The 24,578-nt window shown below is 37.0% G+C and overlaps 1 protein-coding gene across 18 annotated transcripts in view; it reads left to right on the forward strand.

The window, feature by feature from the left end:
- Positions 1–5,176: 5,176 nt before the first annotated feature.
- jakmip3 (Janus kinase and microtubule interacting protein 3) overlaps positions 5,177–24,578 on the forward strand; it is a 124,174-nt gene continuing 104,772 nt past the window's right edge. For 8 of the 18 annotated variants that reach the window (XR_005635734.1, XM_039770350.1, XM_039770344.1 and 5 more), the window contains exons 1-2: positions 5,437–5,605; positions 15,162–15,244. The gene's annotated coding sequence lies outside the window, so the exon portion shown is untranslated. Of the gene's footprint in view, positions 5,282–5,435; positions 5,606–15,161; positions 15,245–24,578 lie in introns of those variants that run through there. The other 10 variants (XM_039770376.1, XM_039770383.1, XM_039770391.1 and 7 more) reach the window with 5 other exon arrangements.

The raw sequence follows: 24,578 nt of genomic DNA on the forward strand, positions 1-24,578 counted from the left end.
GGTGTCACAATCACTCCTTATACATTAACAGCTGTGTTCGGTGAACTCCTAGATGGGCTTAAAGTGGAGAAAGACAAACAAACTGTAATTGCATTTACTACACTATTGGCACGTAGACCTCACTTGCTCAACTGGAAGAATCCTATCTCTCCTCTTTTAAGTAAGTGGGTAACTGATGTTATATACTATTTGAAACTGAAAAAAATCAGAATCTGTGCAGAACTTTTTCAAAACCTGGCAGGATCTAATCAATAACGTTTTTAAATAAGCATTTAAAGCACTGAGAAAGCAGATTCTCTCCCTTTTTTCCATTTATCTTTATTCACTTATTAATTCATCTATTTATTTATTTTTACTAGCTTTAAGTTTTACTCTGCTGGCCTAGCTCTCTTTCTCAGGGGTGTGGGTTGATTTGTTTTCGACCCTATCTTTGTAAAAATTGATTTATTTGTATGGAATGTTTTAAATAAAATCAATAAAATAATAAAAAAAAGTCTACAAATGTGTCCAGTTTGAATGTCCCTTGGTTGGTTACAGGAATTGGATGTGGAAGAGATGACTTAGTAAAAAACATTTTTATCTGTGGAAGAGAGTCTACCTCATGTCTGCAACTAGTAGGCACACTTCCCCTCTGATTTACCAAGATAATGTAGGATAGAAGGATTGTAACAGATATATGGAGGGTTTTGGCATTTTTAGATGGATGAAGGCAAATGGCTTGTCTTTCAGATATTCTTATTCCAGAAGAGTAAAATCTGTATCTACTTGTTTCTTATTCCCATTTTCTGATATGCTTAGTTCAAAACTGGTAGGGATGTAACTGCAACATTGCACATAAGGCAAGAGTCAGTCCATATAGGGGGTATGCTCATAAAACAACACACACTCACTTACTTGTGCATTCATCCAACACAGTTCAGAGTTGTAGAAAAAAGTTTAGGGTCACCAATTAACCTAACATGCACATCTTTTGGGTGGAGGATAGAAACTGGAATACCAGGAAGAAATCCCACATAGATATGAAGAAGATGACATTCAAACCTAACCTTCTGAAAGTATTAGGCAGCTGTTCAAACCACTCTGCCACTATGTCATTTATAAATTGAAAATATAGGGAAGTAAATAAAGGATACTGCTGAGAAAGCATAGCCATCCATCCATTTTCGAATCCATTTGTTCTGTTTCAGATTTTGGAACCAGTCCCCTTTTGAGTTGTAAGTGACAGTAATGAGTATGCTTACACTCACTCTCACCTAGCTAATTCAAAGTTTCCAAGTGACCTAAAATGCATCTTTGAGATCTGGGAGGAAAACTGCAATACCTGGAGAAAAACAAGTATACTCTAAATATGGTATAATTCTGCTTTAGGGGCACAGACCACACTCTTTAAAAAAAGGTACCAGAGTAGTCCTCCAGAGCAGTGCTATAGGGGAATCTTATTTGATTTTCAAAAGACCTATCCATGTGAGGGCTATAGAAAGAACCTTTACTTATTTAGATCAGTAACAGGCTTCATAAATAATCGTGAATAGATTATAACAAATTTCTGAAATACCAATGAATCATTATTTTAAAAGGATTCTTGCTACATACAATAACAAAAGCTATGTTCAGGTTTTCTTAATCTCTTAGTGTCTTTATTACCGTACATTAAACATTTCAGTTTTTTCTACATATTAGGATGTTTTCAAAGCACAAAGAGCAAACTTTATATGCAAAGGACTCTTCCCAGAATGAAATGGTGCTTTATCAAGCAATGGAGCTACATGGAACCATACAGCTCATTAACGAACCATATACGTAGTGCCATTATAGAACCAGTATTTTTTAAGAGTGTACTTGAAGGTATAAATGGAACCAACAAAAACGTTACCAAAGGGGAGACAACAGCATAGGAGAAATTATGAGAAATGATAATCTGTAAGGCATCCTGATCTACCCTAAGTGGTGGAATCATTTCAATTTCTGGTGAAATCATTTAAATTTATTGATACCACAATTACTCATCTTCTAAAATGGAATGAAAACAAAACTTCGGTTATCAAGACGTTCAATAGCATATGTTTTTGCTCTGAAACTTAAAAAAGTTTAACCTGTTCCAAACAGTGCTCATCTAGTGGTGTCAAGGAAAGCATCTTCAGTTTTTCTGGTCTGCTTTAGTTGATAATTAACTTATTCAAAATTTAAAATGCATGTCTGAATTTGGTCCCTATTCTGGAAAGGAACTGTGTATGCAATATAATTAAAAGGTCACAGTCACATGGGTAACCATCTGTTTCAATTATTACCATCCCAGAAACATTACCCTTCATTCAGGATTATTGTTGTCTTGCTGGGTAATCACAACGTTTGATTTTCCTGTGTATCTCCATCTCCAGACTTCTTCATCTAACCAAATAAATGTATACTTTTAAAGATTTGACTGTGAATGGGAAATGAGAGCGTCCTTTACATTGGTATTTTATGTATTGTGTTTTTATGCAATATAGTATTATTTGCTGCTGTTGTAATGTGATTATACTGTATTATTACTGCCAATAACATTTTACTATTGTAATATCTATGTCTCTACATCAATACAAGTTCCTAGCAACTGTGTCGCCAGGCAATGAAGTTAATTTCATTTCTAAAACTCACTTTATTTCAGAATTCTAAGAAACCAATGTCTATTCTGGCAGCATTTGGCGCATGGCAGGACACAGCCCCCAACAGGGCACCAGTCCATCACAGGACCCATTCATGCGCAGACCTACAGTAACACCAAAACATGGGCCAATTAAGAATCACCATGATGCCTGATGTGCAAATCTTTAGGGATGTGGGAGCAAAACTAGCACATGTGGCTCTCAAACTCATGGTCATAGTTTGCTTCATTTGAAGTGTTTAAAGTGCTATTACTATCAACAAAAGGATATAGACATCAATTTGAAAATATTTTTAATAATTTGAAAAATGACAAGCTTAGAAAGTTTGAAATATTGATAGTTGTAAAATAATTATGCATAGACTTTAATTTAAGGCTTGTCTATCTTTGTCAATTTTAGATTTTTACATTTTATCGTTTTCAAACGTTTGTCAAAGTTGGGGGTGTGTGGGTGTGTGGGTCGCCTTAGTCAATGGATGGGACTCTCTGGCAGTGACTTAAATTGGTTTGAATCCTACCTGGGAGGTAGAAAATTCTTTGTAAGTTGTAATTATACTTCAAAGACACATTATATTCTATATGTTGTTCCACAAGGCTCTATCCTGGGTCTGCTGTTCTTTTTGATTTACATGCTTCCGTTAGGTCAGATTACCTCAAGGCATAATGTGAGCTACCATAGCTATGCTGATGACACACAACTGTACTTATCAATAGCGCCTGACGACCCCGACTCTCTTGATTCACTGACACAATGTCTTACTTGTGTTTCTGAATGGATGAGTAGTAATTTTCTCAAACTAAATAAAGACAAAACAGAAATTTCAGTGATTGTCAATAATGGATATAATGAGGTTATTAGAAATAAACTTGATGCATTAGGATTAAAAGTCAAAACAAAGGTAAGGAATTTAGGGGTAACTATTGACTCTGACCTGAATTTTAAATCAGATATTAATCAGATTACTAGGACAGCATTTTCCTACTTAAGAAATATAGCAAATGTTAGACCCCTTATTACATTGCAAAATGCTGAGAAATTAATCCACGCTTTTGTTTTCAGTCGACTAGATTACTGTAATGCTCTCCTCTCAGGACTACCCAAAAAAGATATAAATCATTTGCAACTAGTGCAGAATGCAGCTGCTATAATCCTAACTAGGAAAAGAAAATCCGAACACATCTCTCCAGTTTTGATGTCACTATAGTACATTGGTTACCTGTGTCATTTAGAATTGACTTTAAAATCCTGCTTATAGTTTAGAAAGCCTTAAATAATCTTGCTCCATCTTATATTTTGGAATGTCTTACACCTTACACTCCAAATCGTAACCTTAGATCTTCAAATGAGTGTCTGTTTAGAATTCCAAGAGCTAAACTTAAAAGAGGTGGTGAGGCGGCCTTCTGCTGTTATGTACCTAAAATCTGGAATAGCTTGCCAATAGGAATACGCCAGGCTAATACAGTGGAGCACTTTAAAACACTGCTGAAAACACATTACTTTAACATGGCTTTCTCATAGCTCCATCTTAGTTTAATCCTGATGCTCTTTATATTCAATTAATTATCATGATTATTCATGGTGGCTCCAAAATCCGTACTAACCCCTACTTTCTCTTCTGTTCTTTTTCCAGTTATCTGGGGTGGCGACCGGTGCCACCACCACCTGATCAAAGCACTGTGATGTCCCTACATTGATGGATTAAAGGCCAGAAGTCCACATGACCGTCATCATCAAGTTCTTCCATGAGAACCCTGAATACCATGAGGACTGATTGAGGTCATTTATGTGAGGTAGAATGCCTAGAGGGGGCTGGGTGGTCTCGTGGCCTGGAACCCCTGCAGATTTTATTATTTTCTCTAGCCATCTGGAGTTTTTTTTTGTTTTTTCTGTCCTCCCTGGCCCTGGTTAATTAGTGTTTCCTTATTTTAATTTGTATTTATTTTGTCTTTTTTCTCTTTCTTCATCATGTAAAGCACTTTGAGCTGCATAATTTGTATGAAAATGTGCTATATAAATAAATGTTATTGTTGTGTGGGTTGGCTATTTGATAGTTATGGTGCCCATTTACCATGTCCCCAAAGGAATAAAGTTGGCATCAATGCTACTTATAAAATGAATGCAAAAAAATGATAGATGCAGCAATAAGAAGTGTTCTTACTGAAGGAACCCTTTATAGTTTCATTAACGCTGGAACACATGTCCTGTAGGTTAGGTACTGTACATATATATAGTGTATTTGCAATATAGTATGTATAGATAGATAGAAATACTGCATATGCTATATATGCAGATGTTTAATGTGCAGCCATTCAAAAACCAGGTCCCAGACGACTATTCGATGTGAGAAACCGATAAGCCCTTGCATGACATTGCCATAATCCGTGCCGCCGCTGCTCTCCTGTCAGGGTGGATCCCCGGCTCTCCTGATGACGTGCGTGCACCCGGCCGCTCGCTGCAGTGACACCGCAATGGCTGAGGGGCGGCTGTTTGAGGCGAGCAATGAGCTCATACTCCCAGGAGGGAGACGAGCTCACAGCGCATCACTGGGAAACTGCAGGTTTTTTGCGCGAAATACGTCCTTAGCCTGCCCCTGCTTCAGCTGGCCTCATCTTTACTTTTTGGGGGGTGTGTTCATGGTAAGAAGATTATCAGCTTTGCTTGATTTTTATTGCGTCCCAGGGATTTATTTTTGATGAATCATTATTCAGCGCTTTCATCCTTCAGCCAAACTAGAGCACAGCCCTGGATTCAGTGCATCGGCAATGTATTGGTTTCTATTGCTATATGATGTGTCAGGAATGGTAAAGCCCCTTTTATATATCGAGAGGGCTGAGCCTACTGATTTTTGTTAAGGTTTCACATTACTGCATACAGTAAATGGTCCTACTTGAGATACTAGAGCAGCTCCCAGGTAAAGCAGGCAGACAGCACTCAGCCTAAAAAAGGATCTTATTCGTGAGGTTGGTGTTCATTTGTGACTTGTTTGTCATTTTTTGACAGATAGATTTTGCATGCATGAGGTTGTATATGGTTTGTTAAAAAAAGACTTGACAAATCGCTAATGAAACGTTATGTGTCTGTGTATCTGCAATGCAACGGGAAATGAGTCGGAGAGACAGGCCTTTCCTCGAATTATACTCGAGTGAAATTATATCTAATTAAATGACAATTACGTTCTGCAGATTGAATTAAAATTATTGTATAGATTATACTATTGATATGAGATACGTGTCATGATTCGGAACGACGTGACTGCACAATTAGAAATACTTTAATTAGTTACACGCTAGGAATATCTGCACATCTTTAACGGGAAGCGAGCGCTATGTGGGAAAAAAAAACGGCAATTTAATAGAATTTGTGTATTTGGATAGGAGTTTGTCAAGCTTTAACCTGTTACGTTAGCCGAGAACTTTTCAGTCTTGTGGTTATCTGCTTCCATGTCATCCAGTGAATGCCATTTACGTCCATTAAGGTCGTTTTCTTTCTAATTTATAGGGGTTCATGATGAAGTGCAGCCTGATTAAAATTCACAGTGCAATCATGAAAGAATGCGTTGTTCTGATACACATCACCGAGTGCTCCGCTTCGGGAAATCGCTTCGGTGAAGTAATATAGCAGAAAGCACCATTAAAATAAGAAATGTCATTGATTTTTCTTGGAATACAGATCATTATTCTCGTAGTATGCATTTATGCGGCAATAATCATGACATATCAAGTTTGTCCGGTATTATGTACACTTGATGTTTACACGCTTTCAGTAGTCACCAAAATATGCTTCTTATGTTTAAGGCATTAAAGTATTAACCATTTGAAGCTTTTCCAATTGCAGATTTTAGAAAATTAAGTATGTGAAATGAACACTTTGTACACTTGCACACTTTATTACCATATTTATGTATCTTTCATATAGTGCCTTTATCTATCTATCTATCTATCTATCTATCTTAAATTAAGATAATGAAATGGTTTGTGTAGAGTTCATATAATAGACAGTCATTTTGATATTGAATTAGGAAAAATGTAAATAATTGCACTTTTTAGGGCTGGATATTTTTTTTACTTGTAAATATAAGCTAAATATCAGGAAAATATAAATTTCAAGAAAGAGCCATGAATAAACTCATGCTCACACTTCGTATCAGATTCAAACTGTTTGGAACCAAGTGTTTAGACAAAAAAAAAGTTATTAACATCTCATGCTAACAGTGGTAGATACCATTGCTATACAGCATTCACAATTTACAGTTACTGTCAAAAAAAAGTTAGAAAAGTTTCAAGGACAGTCCCAAGTAAAGCTATTCAGCTTTGACTATCAAGTGTTTTTGTTTTTATTGTATGTGTGATAGTTGGTTTATCCTTTTGTACCAAAAAAAAGGTTGTGTGAGGCTGTGCATGTCAGACCCACTAGAGATCATCTCAGAGAATATGAGATATCTCCAGGGAGCATACTGCTCTTCAAAAATAGTGAACTGGAAAGATGACTAGTGGCAAGTAGGGAATGCACTGCACACTGTCTGTTACAATAAATGTGATATGCCATGCTTGAGCTATAAAGGGAAAACACACACAAATTCCAAGTAGAAGCAGCCATACACTGTACTAGTAATGAATAGGAAAATCAACATTGTTAATTTACAAAAGCAGCAGTCTGATTTATTTTATGGATATTGATAAAGACATGTATCCCAAAATATGAAGACCTCTTGACAATAAGGCAAGAAAAAGGTGCAATTGAAAGTAATAAATTGAGCTAAAAGTTCAGTACTGCTGTTGTATACACAAATATACTGCATGATTGTTTTACATATATTATTGACTGGTAATGAATAGTCTTTTAATATCCACCTAATATAGACATTTGGAGTTTAATTTGAGGAATGGTATAGTTGAGTTCATAGGGTATACAGTAAATATCACTGCTTTAAAAAACAAATTGGAGGTTTCAGTCCAATTGAAACAAGCTACTGACATCATTATGGAACTAATTGCAGAGTAAATTATTATAGTATTATGTAATTCAAGGCCTAAAAATAGTAAATTAAAGTTTTAAGACATTAAGTGTCTAAAGGAGGTAAAATTCATACCTGCTTGCTTATAAGACTTGAGAAGAGTGTACAAAATATTATTCTTAAATTTTATGTTTTTCAGTTACCCTCATATTTTTCACTCACATTATATGTAATCAAAGTAAAGTTCCAAACTATTTTCTAGGAGAATATAAAGTGTTACTGTTTATTATTGTTGTTTGCAAGTATATACTCAACTGCAGGTATGCAGAGAATAAGTGTAATCAGAATATGGGCAATATTATTAATGCTTGTCAAAGTGCAAAGGTCATATTCATATGAAAGCAATAATATTTGTCAAAACGTTTCTGTGATTGAGTTGTAGTAAAGGTTAATGTTATTAAAGAAATATATTCTGCTTCTCTGATGTTTCAGTAATTCATGTATTTCATATGGATTTGACTTAAAATACACATATTAGCAAATACTTCTTTTCTGTAAAGGGGGAATGTGATGTCCACCTGAATGACCCCTTCCAAGAGGAATATCATTTCAGGGGCAGTGTAGTTGTAGTTGTAGAGTAGTAAAGCCGGAAGGCAAACCTAATAGCAGAAAGCTTCGTCTTAATTTAAACTGCTGATGTTAACTGTTTAGCTGATAATGGTTGAGAGACACTGGGCTGTAGTTCATTTAAAAGTTTCTTTTAAAGAAACGTAATAAGGAGTAGCAAAGATGATATGTGATAAAACCAAGGTGTTTTCTTTTTATAATATGGCATACCTAAACAGTAGATCAGTAGTGTGATGTTTTCTTCATGTCCTGCACAATGATGTGTCATTTAAACTAGTCTGTTAATTTAGGTTATTACCAAGGTACATTGATTAACAGTGCTGCTTTACAGCTTCCAGACCCAATACAGTCAATGTTTGTGTACAGAATTACATCAGTACCCAGGTTCACAGTTACTTCATACATTCCAAAGATGCAATTTGGTTTTTACCAACCATTTTCTAACTGCCTGATCTGTTTAAGTTGCCAAGAGCTGCTGCTTATCACTGCAGCACTGAATGCAAGGCAGGGAATAACCCAGGGTGGGGGCTGCTTATACACCTACACCCATTCATATAATTTATTGGTGTCATTTCATTGAGCTTGCAATGTTTTTAAAACTGGAGGAAAACCTGGAGAAAAGTCCTCGGGGACACAGGGAATACTGAAAGCTCCACAAAGCCAGAGATTTGAACCTATGATTCTGGAATTTGAGGCAGCATTGCTGACTATTCTACCATTATGTCTGTAATTAATTGAGAACTTTAATTGACCTTGTTTGAGTGAAAGTAGTTGATAAATATCATGTTAAACTGTTTTTCTGTGATGTGAGTTTGTTTCTTCTAAAGCGTTAGTCAGCTCTTGGAAATGCAACATGAATCATTCTGTAGTAAATATTTGTTTTGGAGTTTGTTTTCAAACATTGCTTCCTTTCAAGGCTTCCAAAAAGAGTATACTTCAACTTAGAATTTACAGCGATGTTAGAAAGTCTTTAAATGTTCCCCTCAAACTGACTGCATTAAATGATTGTTTTTGACACACACTGAACACCTGGGGCCTCATGTATAAATGGTGCGTAAGAACTTTTCCATGTTCAAATCGCGATGTATAAAACCTACACTTGGCGTAAAGCCACGCACTTTTCCACGGTACCTCATGCCTTGTCGTACACAAGTTCTCCGCTCGGTTTTGCAGACTGGCGGCACCCAGCGTCAAAGCAATGGTACTGTTCCTGTGTGGTTACTCATTATTTTCATGACGCGGCTTTATAAATACACTGAAACTAACCGCATATTGTTTATTAGTGTAACGCATCTGATTGTAATTAACTTGTAACAATATAATTGTCCAGGGAACAGCCATAGTATTCCAAATACCATAACTGCTTTAGTGTTGTTACTCTCACTGCACCTTCTTCTTCTTCTTTCAGCTCCTCCTGTTAGGAGTTGCCACAGCGGATCATCTTTTTCCATATTACTCTCACTGCACCACTCGGAGTATTTATATCACTGTATCTGAGTGTGAATCACAGCAGCAGCTGATCGTAAAGAGAATTATCAGTATACAGCTTTAAGGACACGCTGTCTCAGCCACTGCAAAACGTTTTAAAGCCTTTCCTGTACAGACTTCACGGTTCAGAAACAGTTTCATCCCAAGAACTTTAAATGCACTCAATCAATTGCACCTTGTAGAACTGGTTGTACTTATAGGTACAATCACCCCACTGTAAACTTGCACTATAGTTATAATATCGCACAACCTGAGCCACTTTATAAAGCGCGTATTTACATATGATGACGATATCATTTTTAAATGGTGAAATGCAGCAAAATATGTTTATTAAATTATACAGATAAAACTTTAACTTCATGTAAATAATCTATATTCTTCACTGGGAGTGTCGTTAAGGATAGAATAATTAAACATGTACTACGAAGATATTTTATTGTTCCTTAAACGTTTTGAAGAATCGGCGCTAAGCTTACAGATGGCTTAACTTCTATTACAGAGCTGATTGTGTAGCGATCGGTTACTTGGGGAAAGAAAAGCACTGACTGCAGTGACGGCTACGCCAATATATATCTATACTAATAAAAGGCAAAGCCCTCACTGACCGACTCACTGACTCACTGACTCATCACTAATTCTCCAACTTCCCGTGTAGGTAGAAGGCTGAAATTTGGCAGGCTCATTCCTTACAGCTTACTTACAAAAGTTGGGCAGGTTTCATTTCAAAATTCTACGCGCAATGGTCATAAATGGAACCTATTTTTTTGTTCATATACTATAATAGACTTCTGCTCGATGCCCGTGGGAGGCGGAGTTACACCTCCCACGTAATTTAGTGCCTGCCCATATAAGGCCGTCCGTCAGCGGCAATCCAATACAAACACTGCCGGTAAATATTCACGTGTGAAGGACTGTGCTTATGTAGAGGAAGATGAGATGGTCAGGGTGGTGTTTGGCACAAACTCAGCGAAACTGCGAGAGAAACTTTTAAGTGCTGCATCTGGATTTCTCTGTGCGTAAGCACATTTCGGCTTTTGTGCTTACGCCATGTTATAGTGCGAGTTCTACGCACGCCGTTATACATGAGGCCCCAGCTGACTTAAAGATAGCTTATGATATATACAAAACATATTCTTTACTTAGAAAGTACTATTTTATTAAGCATTTAATAGATTTTCAAAATCTGTCAAATTCATTTGTGTTTGTGAGGAAAGTATTGCAGATAATTTTGTTTTCACCTCATAACTTCAACATAATACTGTAAATAAATATATGAAAATCAGGGTACTACATTATGTAAACTTTCCCATTTTCATCAAGTCTTAACCACCATACAGTCACAGCACAGAAATATATAATTAAAATATTTGAGTGAAAATATGCCTGAAAGTTATACTATATATATATATATATATTCACAGCGCATCACTTTTTCCACATTTTGTTATCTTACAGCCTTATTCATTTTTTTCCTCAGAATTCTACACACAACACCCCATAATGACAACGTGAAAAAGTTTACTTGAGGTTTTTGCAAATTTATTAAAAATAAAAAACTGAGAAATCCCAAGTACATAAGTATTCACAGCCTTTGCTCAATACTTTGTCGATGCACCTTTGGCAGCAATTACAGCCTCAAGTGTTTTTGAATATGATGCCACAAGCTTGGCACACCTATCCTTGGCCAGTTTCGCCCATTCCTCTTTGCAGCACCTCTCAAGCTCCATCAGGTTGGATGGAAAGCGTCGGTGCACAGCCATTTGAAGATCTCTCCAGAGATGTTCAATCGGATTCCAGTCTGGGCTCTGGTTGGGCCACTCAAGGACATTCACAGAGTTGTCCTGAAGCCACTCCTTTGATATCTTGGCTGTGTGCTTAGGGTCGTTGTTCTGCTGAAAGATGAACCGTCGCCCCAGTCTGAGGTCAAGAGCGCTGTGGAGCAGGTTTTCATCCAGGATGTCTCCGTACATTGCTGCAGTCATCTTTCCCTTTATTCTGACTAGTCTCCCAGTTCCTGCTGCTAAAAAACATCCCCACAGCATGATGCTGCCACCACCATGCTTCACTGTAGGGATGGTATTGGCCTGGTGATGAGCGGTACCTGGTTTCCTCCAAATGTGACGCCTGGCATTCACACCAAAGAGTTCAATCTTTGTCTCATCAGAGAATTTTGTTTCTCATGGTCTGAGAGTCCTTCAGGTGCCTTTTGGCAAACTCCAGGCAGGCTGCCATGTGCCTTTTACTAAGGAATTGCTTCTGTCTGGCCACTCTGCCATGCAGGCCTGATTGGTGGATTGCTGCAGAGATGGTTGTCCTTTGGAAGGTTCTCCTCTCTCCACAGAGGACCTCTGGAACTCTGACAGAGTGACCATCAGGTTCTTGGTCACCTCCCTGACTAAGGCCCTTCTCCCCATTCGCTCAGTTTCGATGGCCGGCCAGCTCTAGGAAGAGTCCTGGTGGTTTCGAACTTCTTCCACTTATGGATGATGGAGGCAACTGTGCTCATTGGGAACTTCAAAGTAGCAGAAATTTTTCTGTAACCTTCCCCAGATTTGTGCCTCGAGATAATCCTGTCTTGAAGGTCTACAGACAATTCCTTTGACTTCATGCTTGGTTTGTGCTCTGACATGAACTGTCAACTGTGGGACCTTATATAGACAGGTGTGTGCCCTTCCAAATCATGTCCAATCAACTGAATTTAACACAGGTGGACTCCAATTAAGCTGCAGAAACATCTCAAGGATGATCAGGGGAAACAGGATGCACCGGAGCTCAATTTTGAGCCTAATGGCAAAGGCTGTGAATACTTATGTACATGTGCTTTCTCAATGTTTTTATTTTTAATAAATTTGCAAAAACCTCAAGTAAACTTTTTTCACGTTGTCATTATGGGGTGTTGTGTGTAGAATTCTGAGGAAAAAATGAATTTAATCAATTTTGGAATAAGGCTGTAACATAAAATGTGGAAAAAGTGATGCGCTGTGAATACTTTCCAGATGCACCGTATATATATATATATATATGCACTGGGGGCTTTGCCCCCTGCTCGCTTTGCTCGCCAACCCCCGTGTTTGGTTTACGGATACACACTTTTAAGATTTTTTTTTCTTCGAATTGTTGCTATTTCATTAGTTTCACTTTTATTACAGAACTTCCGTAAAAACAATATTTGGAATCTTGCGAGTCCCAACATGCTGAAGCTTTGAAATGAGGTCAGTGAGACATGTGTTTAATGACTTTGTACCATAATTCAGGATATGTTTCTCTGTTTGGAATTTCAGCACAGACAAAACAATCTATATCATCAGCAGTTAATAATTTTTTTTACAAAGTAACCAATAAATGCATGTGTGGTAAACTCCGTTTTTGAAATTCTCAAGATTCAAGATTCTTTATTTGTCACATGCATAGTTATACAGGACAACACGCAGTGAAATGCATCCTGATCTCCTTATCAAAAACTGTGCAAAGTTAGAAGCATATCAGTTAGATTAACAAAAAGTCATAGATTGAAAGATAACAGTATAGTAGAACATAATAAATAAGGAAAATTATGTGAATGAAGTAGAATTAAGTGTTAAGGTGCAATAGTGCAGTGATTATTGTGCAAAACCAAAATTAGACAGGTGCATAGTTAAATGAGGCAGTTTGTTTGTTTGCACTACTATGATCTTTACATTCTTTTTTTATACTTTCTAATTTTCCTACTTTCATATCCTTTAACTTTCTCTACATGTGTATTGCGCCAACCTTTTTTTTTTTTTTTTTTGAGCCTTTCGAATTCCACTGCTTTCATAATCTCTAACCTGCTCTGCATGTGTTTAGCACCAACGTTTGTGAACGTCTTTATGATGTTTTACTTTGTCTTTTGCTCTTTTAATTCTGAGCTGGATTGGATGTGCTTTTTTTTCAGTTCCACTTGTTCCGGGCTGATAATTACTTTCCTTATTTTCTGAATTTGTACCTAGATTATTCTTTTTCTTTTTTGCTCTTTTTTCTCTCCAACGCTTTTAAGTCTCTTTTCACCGGGCTGCTTTCTTCTTCGCTTACTCGTCAATGTTTCATTTATATCGTACTGTCCTTATTTTATATGCGCTGAGAGCCCTGGATCTGTGTGTGCTCAAATCCTTTAGATGACTGAATGTTTTGCTGCCTCTTGGCTTATTTGATATTGATTTTCAGTAGGGTGTGTCTTGCAAGAATCTCATGTTCCACGTCATCGCGAGACGGTCCTGGGTCAATCTCTTGGCTCAAAGTCTCATTTTTAAGGTCCCTGCAAGACACTCTGTGGCCAATCTCTTTCATCGGTTTCTTTTAAACGTCTTCCGTGATCTTAACGTGAAGATCACATCTCAATGCCCTTGTGTTTCTCTTCACGATTTTTTTTTATAATAGAGAGATTTCAAAAATACCCAAAGTGACAAGCATTGCCTGTCCTTTTAAAATTCAACATGTCTAAACACAGTCCACAAAAAGACATACTCTTAAACAAATTATTATCCAGATTAGTTGAGAAGAAAATGCTATGCCTGTAGTTTTAGATGAGATCCTGCTTTGGGTGGTAGAAACTATTGCACATGATGATGTCAATATCTTCCCACCAGCTCTATTGCACTCCTGCTGCCTGATGGGAATTGTGGTCCCAGTGTCAGCACTCTTTTTTGGGTTGCCCCCATACATTATGTCCCCTCTTCCCAATACACCATTTAGGCTTTATTTTAAGTTGGACCAACAGCAACACACATGAAAAAGTTTGTAAAAACCATTTGATTGGTTTTAGTGTGATTGGCGAGAAAACACACAAACAAATATACATATAAACAGCTTACTGTTTTATTTATTTAGATATAAAAAGCTGAATGTGTGCTTGTCTGGTATGCAAATACACATTGTTAAATTTCTCTCTAGCACATTTTGCACAGATTCCATATTTGTATAGGGGCAGACAAAAGGTTATGTTTTGCTCCAAAATGCTTTCTTTCCCTTAGGGAACTTTTTTTTAGTAAGTGCGCCTATGCTTTATTAGGGACGTCCATCTTGAAGTACACATTCTTAGGCACGGGTATGCATAGTTACTCCCCATGGTCAGCTTAGTCCATGAAATTTTGGTTAGGGTCTTTTTTTCCCCTGGCAAATCTATCTGGTGACCACATTCTGGGAAGTGGTAGGTACCCTGCTGGAAGCTTATCTGTATTAAAATACAGTAAATACTGTAAATAATTACATTATAGAACAGGTAGCTTCCAGTTCAATTGATTTTGAATAGTCACCCCAGTCTAATTTACATTCTTCTTTTCTTGAAAATGAGTTTCATTATTTACTTTTATATTTTAAATGCATAAACATAATTAACTATATTACTATTTTTGTCATTTCTGTTATACAAGCATCTGAATACAGTTTGTTCCCAATTAACATCATAAATACAAAACCAATTACTTTTTCAGAGTATCAAATTGCAAAATATGAAAGTAGAGGCTGCTGCCGAACTTACAAGAGAAAAGCAGAAAGAATTCAAGTTAATAAGCAGGTAAAATTTTGCTTTGTCAAGCTGTTTTTGTGTTTTTTGAGAATTAGTTTTTTGTTTTAGTCATTGTCATATTTTATGTTACAGCATCTCAGGGACACGGAATCTATCTTGACGGCATTGGACACAATTTAAGAACTAGTCTTGGCTTTTAACACTAGTCTATTGAAGAGCACACTCACTCACATTGCCAATTTGACTCATACAGGGTCAATTTAGAGTTGATAGTTAAACTAATGTAAAGTGTACAGAACAACAGGGAAAAAATGTTTATACCATAAATCTATAAACATATAAGAAAAATTTTAGTGTTGACATACCTAATTCTGTTGCACTATGAATTAGTTTGTGTTTGAGTATATATTTATGTTTTCTGTGTTGGTTTTTTACCTTTTGCCCAGTCCTGTGCTGCTTTCTGAGATAGGATCTGGGTCACCACAAACCTGAATTAAGTGGGTTCAGGAAATCAATGAATAAATATTTTATAAATTCTGCATGGCTATTGTGAGTGTAACTTAATTGTTTTTAATTTACATTCACAAATGTTTCAGCTGGCTAAAAGATTTTCTTTATTGAACATATAAAAATATATAGGATCTAGCTTTTTCTTTTGCTCAGCTTATTAAAAAAAATAATGTTTCCAGGGCATAAAAGCATTAAATATTTAATAAGATCCAGTTCAAGCCATTCAGAATTCCTGCTGCACAATTAGTAACATGTGTAAACATTATGCTTAAAGAATCCTGCTGGCTTGGCTGTAAAATTGATCTTAATAAAAGCTATATTATTATGATTCTGTTGCAAATATAAAGTTCTTTAAAGAATATAAAGCATTTTTATTAGACACTTGTGTGTTACATTAGAGTCATTTTTATTTATTGTAATACAGAAAATGTATTGCCTATCATCAGTTATTATTTGCTTGACTGAATACTTGATAATGTAGTAGGTAAAATAAGAAACTGGTGATTGAAGAACCCATAATGAAAAGAGATGGCGGTACAATGGTGACATTAGTGACATGAAATCCCCCACAAACCCATAAATCAAATGCAAACTGAATAAGCTTATTCATCTGCCCTAAACAACACAGTGCCTGTTACCCTTCAGCACCTTTTAACAAGCACTACATTTTTTTATTCTATTTTTGCCATGTAAACCGCCTTTACTGGCTTTCACCAGTAGAGTTAAGAGTCAAAAATATTGAAGGACAGTGTAACAGATCTTTTTATAGTACTTTTATGGAGCTTTTTGTCCATACAAATCATCATGAAGGTTTTAAGCATTAATTATCTTATTATGAATGTGTGGTTTATTATCTTGTGTTCAAGTAATGTTGAAATTGGTGCAGCCTGTTACTGAAAGGTATTAAATATGGCTGCTTAGGAAAGAATCTGAATAATAATATTTGTGCCACCTTCGACTGTTAATTCTACTAGATGGCTTGAAGAAGAACCTTCTTTAGTTATTGTAGTAGAGGCTTTGAGTTATTAAATTTGTTATAGATCTGACAATAAAACTGAAACCTCATTCCTTTTTATTATTATCTTCCATCCATTTTCTTCCACTTATCTGGATTCAGGTCGTGGGTTTAGCAGTATAATCAATGATGCCCAGTCATCCCTTTTTGTCTGTCATCTCCTTTTAACTCCTCTAGGGGGATACTGAGGGGTTCCCTGGCTAGCTTAGAGTCTGAATCTCTCCAGGCCTAAGGTGTCCTCCCAGTTGGGCATGCCCAATATATCGCCCCAGGGAGGCGTCTAGGAGGTATCTTTATCAGATGCCCAAACCACCTCAACAGGCTCATTCTGATGTGGAGGAGCAGCAGCTCTATTTTGTACTCCTTCCAAATGTCTACACTTCTCACCCTATCTTTAATAATGAGCCTAGACACCGTGTGAAGGACACTTATTTCTGCTGCTTGTATCTACAATCTAGTTGTTTCACTACACAAAGCTCAAGCCATCAATCTCCAGCTCCCTTCTTTCCTCACTTATGAACAAAATCCTGAGATTTTTAAACTCCTCTGCATGAGACAGCACCTCATCTCCAACCTGGAGAAGGCACTCCACCTCTTTCTGGATGAAAACCATGACCTCAGACTTGGAGGTTCTGATCCTCATCCTAGACGCTTAATAGTTGACTACAAACTACCCCAGTGCGTGTCTAAAGATATATCCTGATGAAGGCAACAGGACTACGTTTTCTGCAAAAAGAAGAGATGCAATCCTAAGGCTATAGAACTGGACCCCTCCTCTACTTGGTTACACCTAGAAATTCTGTCCATAAAAACTATGGACAAACTCAATGATAAAGGGCAGCCCTGGTGGAGTACCACCGGCAATGCAAACCAAGCTTTTGCTCTGGTTGTACAGGGACAGAATAGCCCTCAACAGCTGGCTCAGTACCACATACTCCAGAAGCACCCCAAACAGGACACCCTGAGGAACACGATCATATACCTTTTCAAGGTCCACAAAACACATGTAGACTGGTTGGGCATACTCCCATTAATCCAAGGCTTGACTAGCAACTAAATTCTCCTTTCCAGAACCCTGGCTTAGCCCTTCCCAAGGAGGCTGAGGAATGTGATCCCATTTAAGTTGAAAACACCCTCTGGTCTCCTTTCATAAAGAAGGGAGCTGCCATCCCAGTTTGCCAATACAGAGACATTGTCCCTGACCTCCATACAGTGTTAAAGAGACCTATCAGCCAGGAGAACCCAACAACATTCAGAGCCCATAAAAACTCAAAAAAAAACCCCAGAGCCTTGCCACCAAGGTCTTTTTAACCACCTCAGTTACCACCAATGACCTTACATTTGCAGCTACTGTATATTCAGCCACCTCCACAATAGAATCATAGAACATGGCCCAATCAGGTTCAATATTTCCCACCTCCCTTGGAATGCAAGATGTCTGGAAGTGCAAGTTGAAGATCTGTCAGACAAGGTCATAGTTCTGATGACATGACTACAAAACTGATCATTTACTTACGGCCTTGGGCGCTTTGGTGTCACTTACAAAGACAGTTATGGTCAAACATGGTGTCTGTTGTGGACAAACTTTGACTAGCCTAGAAATCCAAAAGCAAAGCACCGCTCAGGTTCAGATTGTGTAAGCTGTTCCTCATCCACTGGGGTAAACTTCAATGTATATGCAGTGAGCCAGGGGGCTATGAGCAGACCCACACCTACCCGACGCCTCTCACCCCCCAGAGGGCCACTCCAGAGTAGAATAGATTCCAGCCTGATTTGGGAGTTTGTTTCCAGAGCCTGTGATTTGCTTTGAAGTGAGGCGGACGGTACTTCTCTACCTACCACACTAGCTTGGGTTCTGTTTCCACCAGAGAGGTCACTTTCCATGTCCCTAGAGTTAGTTTGGTAGCTTGCCTGTGACCACCAACTAAGTTAAAATGTACCACATCCTTATGACTCCTCCTGCAGGTGGTGGGCCCACTGGAGGACTGACCCATGTAGCTCCTTCTGGCTGTACGTGGACAGGTCCCATAGGTAAAGACCTGTCCAACAGCCGCTCACTGACAAATTCCACCCCCAGGCCTGGTTTCAGGGTGGGGCCCTAGTTTTCCATTTCTAGGTGAAGTTGTGAAGTTACTGAATCCTTGTTGAGACTTTTCATAGAGGTAAATATGAACGGCAATTAGTCTGGCCTGTCACGCAAGACCGATTTGCCTTTAGTGACTATTCTAGGGGAAATTGCCTCTGACAACATAGTTCCTAGGATCATTAGAACACCCAGACATCTTCAACAATATAAGGTGGTGATTCGTGGAGAGTTACTATTATCTTCCATGTTTATTTTCAATTACATTTCATAATTATCATATCACCATGTAAACGTTTTGATAGATTCTTTGTACTTTGAAATTAAGTGATATAAAGCATACATAATATTAATTTGAACCTCTGATAGTTATATTTGTTTGTGTGTGAATTTTCATGGCAGAGAAAGAGGGAGAGGGAGAGAGTCAGCCAATAATGTGTAGTATCTTAACTAGAAATTTGTATGTTTATTGAATTATTTACAATAAGGGGAATGTCCTTGGCTTAACTGACTTCTGAAAATTATCCCAGTATGTGTAAGTGTTAGCATGAGTGTGTTTGTCCTTTGAGAAGCCAGCATGTAGACTCGATTAGGTTTTGATATACTGCAACGGGTTATGCATATTTGCCCCGTAATGAAAGTGCAATCTCAAAAATGCATGGTTGAGATTGATTCAGAAGTGGACAAATCTCGAAAGTTACATACTCATTAACTTTTCAGATGTATTTCTGGTTTAATGTTGTTTATTATAAACTGGACATAAGTGCTGCTGGTATAGGCTTTGGCTCCCTGTTTCTGGTAGAACAAGGGTGGTTGGCTAAATTAATGAATGTCTCTCTTTTACATCTCATTTACATTTGTGCATAACACAATAATATCAGTTAGACATCCATCCATCTATCCATTTTCTAACCCACTGAATCCGAATACAGGGTCACGGAGTTAGACATCTATACTTGGAAAAGGAATGAATGAATAATAAAAAAATTCTACTGAAATGATATTTTACAATACGTGGACAGAAGACATTTGTAATTTTTTTTATGTTTCACTTATATTTATTTATTCCTAGCTTAGAGCCCATATTTTGCCAAGTAACAATGATAGTTGCTCAGGTGCATTGTTTTGATTTGTAGGATTCATTGTCTTCTGACCTTTGCTTTTTTGAGTCTCTCTCCTGTCTTTGGTTCAGTGGAGGTGATTGCAAAATGCTTGACTTTTACTGTTACCACACACTATAGAGGCAACTTACTGTATTCAAGTGGTGGTTAGTCATAAAACACTCTCTCACCTCTGTGGTGTATAATGGGTACACCCATGTTCTTTGTGTAATATAAATATTCAACTCAGTCCCGTATGATTTTGCATTTTGTAGCTGCTGACAGTCAAGTGTTATCCTAGGATAGTCTTTTCAGCATTACAAACACAAAGACTTTTTTTAATGTGTCAAGATTCTCCTTTGACAATTGCCCTTCTTTTCCTTCAGTGCTGAGCTATTTGTGGCTTCTGCCATCTGCTTTTTTTGAAAGTGCCTCCATTCATGTTTTTGAAGTATTGACCACTAATTGTCATGTGTTATAAGTGTCCTTTTGCTTGTGATGTAGAATCTGTCTCATGCTGTGTACTAATCAAGTGTTTCATTTATCGTCATAATAAACCTGTTTGCCTTCAGGTCTTGACCCTGCTTTTCTTACCATTCCGCCAGATCTATAAACTAACCTTTATTATACTTTTAACAGTTGGTTATGATGCTTTGGGAGCTGCTGAGCCATTCATTGTTAACGTTTAACTCATGAAGTAGAGAACATTGACCACAAGAATTATAAAATAATTAAAATGATGAAATCGTTGCATTTTGATAGAACTTCTTTTGAAAAGCAACATTTTGTAAATCATGCAGTGAGATCCAAGCAGGAATGCATAGAGAGTGAAATTTCAAGGCAGAGGAGGATGTAGCATGTGGGCACACAAAAGCTAATTAAGCATTGCCTGAAATAACTTAGATTTTGTTATACAATGATGCCTGTGCAAGGCACACTTTAATACATGAAAAAATCCACATAATAATGTAAGTGAACAGAAGGAAGAGCATTTATATAGGTTGTTTAGAGTGCCACACTTTCTTATTGATAAAAAGCAATTTGTAAGTAGTTTATGAGAAATATTTAGTTTCTGACTAGGGTGCTTTTCAAGTAAGGAATGTGTCAGTTCGGTGGGATGAAGGCGTGGGACATTACCAGATAATGGCATGATCTGCTTCTGAAGGTTAACATCCCTTTTCCTATGTCTCTATCTGGAAACATCCTGAAGCCAACACCAGAGAGTACCTGATACTTTTTGACTCTTTTGGCTTCTGTTTGCTCTGTGTTTGCAAGTTGTCTACATGTAGTGTATGACATACTGTATATTTTTGTATTTGTTTAGTAAGTGCCTAATAGATTTTCTTATAAAGGTTACTGCTCAAAGAGTTGTTATTCTCTTTTTCGGAACTACTCCTCTAAATTGCCACAGTTTTATGGTGAGGATCTAGAGCTGGTTCTTAACCTGAACTAATTCTGCTGGGAAAGGATTCAGCCCTTGCCACTTTCACCTGGGGGTTTAATAATAGATGGATGGATGAATTGTTTTAAAATCAAATGTGACAAAAATGAAAAAAATCAATACAATGATTATAATTTAAACAGCATTTGGTAAAGAAACATTGAATTTTGCTTAATTAACAGCAAGTAATTTTATTACAGCTGTACCATTATACCCCCATACTATATATTCAATATATTTTGTACTATACTTCAGCTTTTCCTAAACATTCCAATGAAACAGTTAAATGCATAAAGTAGCTTTCCTCGTGTGCAAAGATGCCTCTAATTATATAAGAGTTTCCAAAACAGTTCTTTTTTTTAAATTGCTATTATTATTGCAATTCATAGTTCATTCCTCCTGGTGTGAAATAGTGGCACCATGCTTTATAGCCATTAAATCATTGTTTGATCCCACACTGTAGTGCTTTTTGTGTAGATTTGAGTTTTTTTTTGGGTTTCCTCTTCAACCTTAAAATGGAAAATGTAGGTTTGGAAGATGTAATGATGATAACTGTCAACAAATCTTCTATATATAAAAAACATCTATTAAACTGTTTATGTCTGCTTCATTATGTCAGGTTTAAACTCGAGATACATGTATACAAGCCTTGTTGTTTTATTAAATTTATAAATTTTTATTTTGTAAAAATATTAAGCGTAATATCAATTCTATTTCAGTTGACAATAAACTAGGCCCTGACCTTGACTTGTGGCCCATTCACTTCATGAAATGTTCAAATACTCACTGTATTGTTTTTTTTTGTTTGTTTTTGTTTTTCTCAAATCTCAAAAACATGTGAGTGAGGTTAAGTGACAACTCTAAATGGGCTCCTTAATAGGGAGCGTGAATATGTACGTGAGTGTCCTGTAAGGTTGCAGTGTCATATACTGCCTTGTGCTGAGTGCACCATTAATAGGCTCTGGTCCTTCATGACCCTAAGATGAACTAAGCTGGTCTGCTAATGGGTGGCTAGATGGGTGCTTTTTTTAATATTCAAGATTTCATTTAAACAGTTATTGTTATATTTTTCAACATTCACAAATGATGCCCATCAACCAAAAATGTCTGAAAAATTTTCTAACTAGGTCTCCTTTAGCTGTGAGTAAGTGGCATTATCCACTGTTCTACACTAATGAATTTCTTGTGAAATTTCAGTATATTTTTAAAATCATTTTATTATGTCTTATGTTACTATTGCATTGTTTGATTCACTACTACAAATTCTTGATTTCTGTGTGAAATTTGCAGTTCCTCTCTGTACTTGTATAGACTTTCTATGGGTAAATTCAGTTTTCATTCATATGCTAAAGAATGCAGATTAGGCTAATGAAAGACTCTAAACTACACTGTCTCTGTCTTTTCATAAGTCTAAATTGGAATAAGTACGTTTAGAATGGAAAGATTAAAGTACATAAATATTTACAGTGACCCTGTAAGATTCCATTGTAAGCAGATATTCCTAGTCACCTTTTATTATTTTAAAAGTAATACATTAATGCACATAGCAAGACTTATAGAATATGGTATTATCACTTAAATTGCTTTAAAGACTGCATAAAATAATATAATATTCCTTACATCCATTTTTATAAGAATGTACTTAATATACTTGAAAATGTTAGTAGCAGTTTGCCTTGGGAAAAATACATTTAATTAAATATAAATAATTTTACAAAATATATTGCTTATGTATTACAAAATTAGAATATTCTTATAATCGTTTTGATTTCAATAATGAATGTAATATTTAAAGATACAGTCATATGAAAAAGTTTGAGAACCCCTCTTAATTCTTTGGATTTTTGTTTATCATTGGCTGAGCTTTCAAAGTAGAAATTTCCTTTTAATATATGACATGCCTTATGGAAACAGTAGTATTTCAGCAGTGACATTAAGTTAATTGGATTAACAGAAAATATGCACTATGCATCATAACAACATTAGACAGGTGTATAAATTTGGGTACCTCAACAGAGATATTACATCAATACTTTGTTGAGCCTCTTTTTGCAAATATAACAGCCTCTAGACGCCTCCTGTTCCCTTTGATGAGTGTCTAGATTCTGGATGGAGGTATTTTTGACCATTCTTCAATACAAAATCCCTCCAGTTCAGTTAAATTTGATAGCTGCTGAGCATGGACAGCCTGCTTCGAATCATCCCATAGATTTTCGATGATATTCAAGTCAGGGGACTTTGACGGCCATTCCAGAACATTTTACTTCTCCCTCTGCATGAATGCCTTTGTAGACTTCGAACTGTGTTTTGGTTTATTGTCTTGTTGGAATATCCAACCCCTATGTAACTTAAACTTTGTGACTGATGCTTGAACATTATCCTGAAGAATTTGTTGATATTTGGTTGAATTCATCCGACCCTTGACTTTAACAATGGCCCCAGTCCCTGAAAAAGCCACACAGACCCACCGCATGATGGAACCTCCACCAAATTTAATAGTAGATAGCAGGTGTTTTTCTTGGAATGCGGTGTTCTTATTCCACCATGCAAAGCGCTTTTTGTTCTGACCAAATAACTAAATGTTTGTCTCATCAGTCCAAAGCACTTTGTTCCAAAATGAAGCTGACTTGTCTAAATGAGCATTTGCATACAAGCGACTCTGTTTGAGGCGTGAGTGTAGAAAGGGCTTCTTTCTCATCACCCTGCCATACAGATGTTCTTTGTGCAAATTGCACTGAATTGTAGAACGATGTACAGATACACCATCTGCAGCAAGATGTTCTTGCAGGTCTTTGAAGGTGATCTGTGGGTTGTCTGTAACCATTCTCACAATCCTGCACATATGCCGCTTCTGTATTTTTCTTGGCCTGCCAGACCTGGGTTTAACAGCAACTGTGCCTGTGGCCTTCCATTTCCTGATTACATTCCTTACAGTTGAAACTGACAGTTTAAACCTCTGAGACAGCTTTTTGTAGCCTTCCTCTAAACCATGATACTGAACAATCTTTGTTTTCAGATCTTTTGAGAGATGCTTTGAGGATCCCATGCTGTCACTCTTCAGAGGAGAGTCAAAGGGAAGCACAACTTTCAATTGACCACCTTAACTACCTTTTTCTCATGATTTGACAAACCTGTCTATGAAGTTCAAGGCTTAATGAGCTATTTCAACCAATTTGGTTTCTCCTAAGTGACACAGTACCGAAGGAGTCCAGTCTTCATCTCAGGTCACTGGA

Source organism: Polypterus senegalus, chromosome 1, assembly GCF_016835505.1.
Source record: "Polypterus senegalus isolate Bchr_013 chromosome 1, ASM1683550v1, whole genome shotgun sequence".
Lineage (NCBI taxonomy): Eukaryota > Metazoa > Chordata > Cladistia > Polypteriformes > Polypteridae > Polypterus > Polypterus senegalus.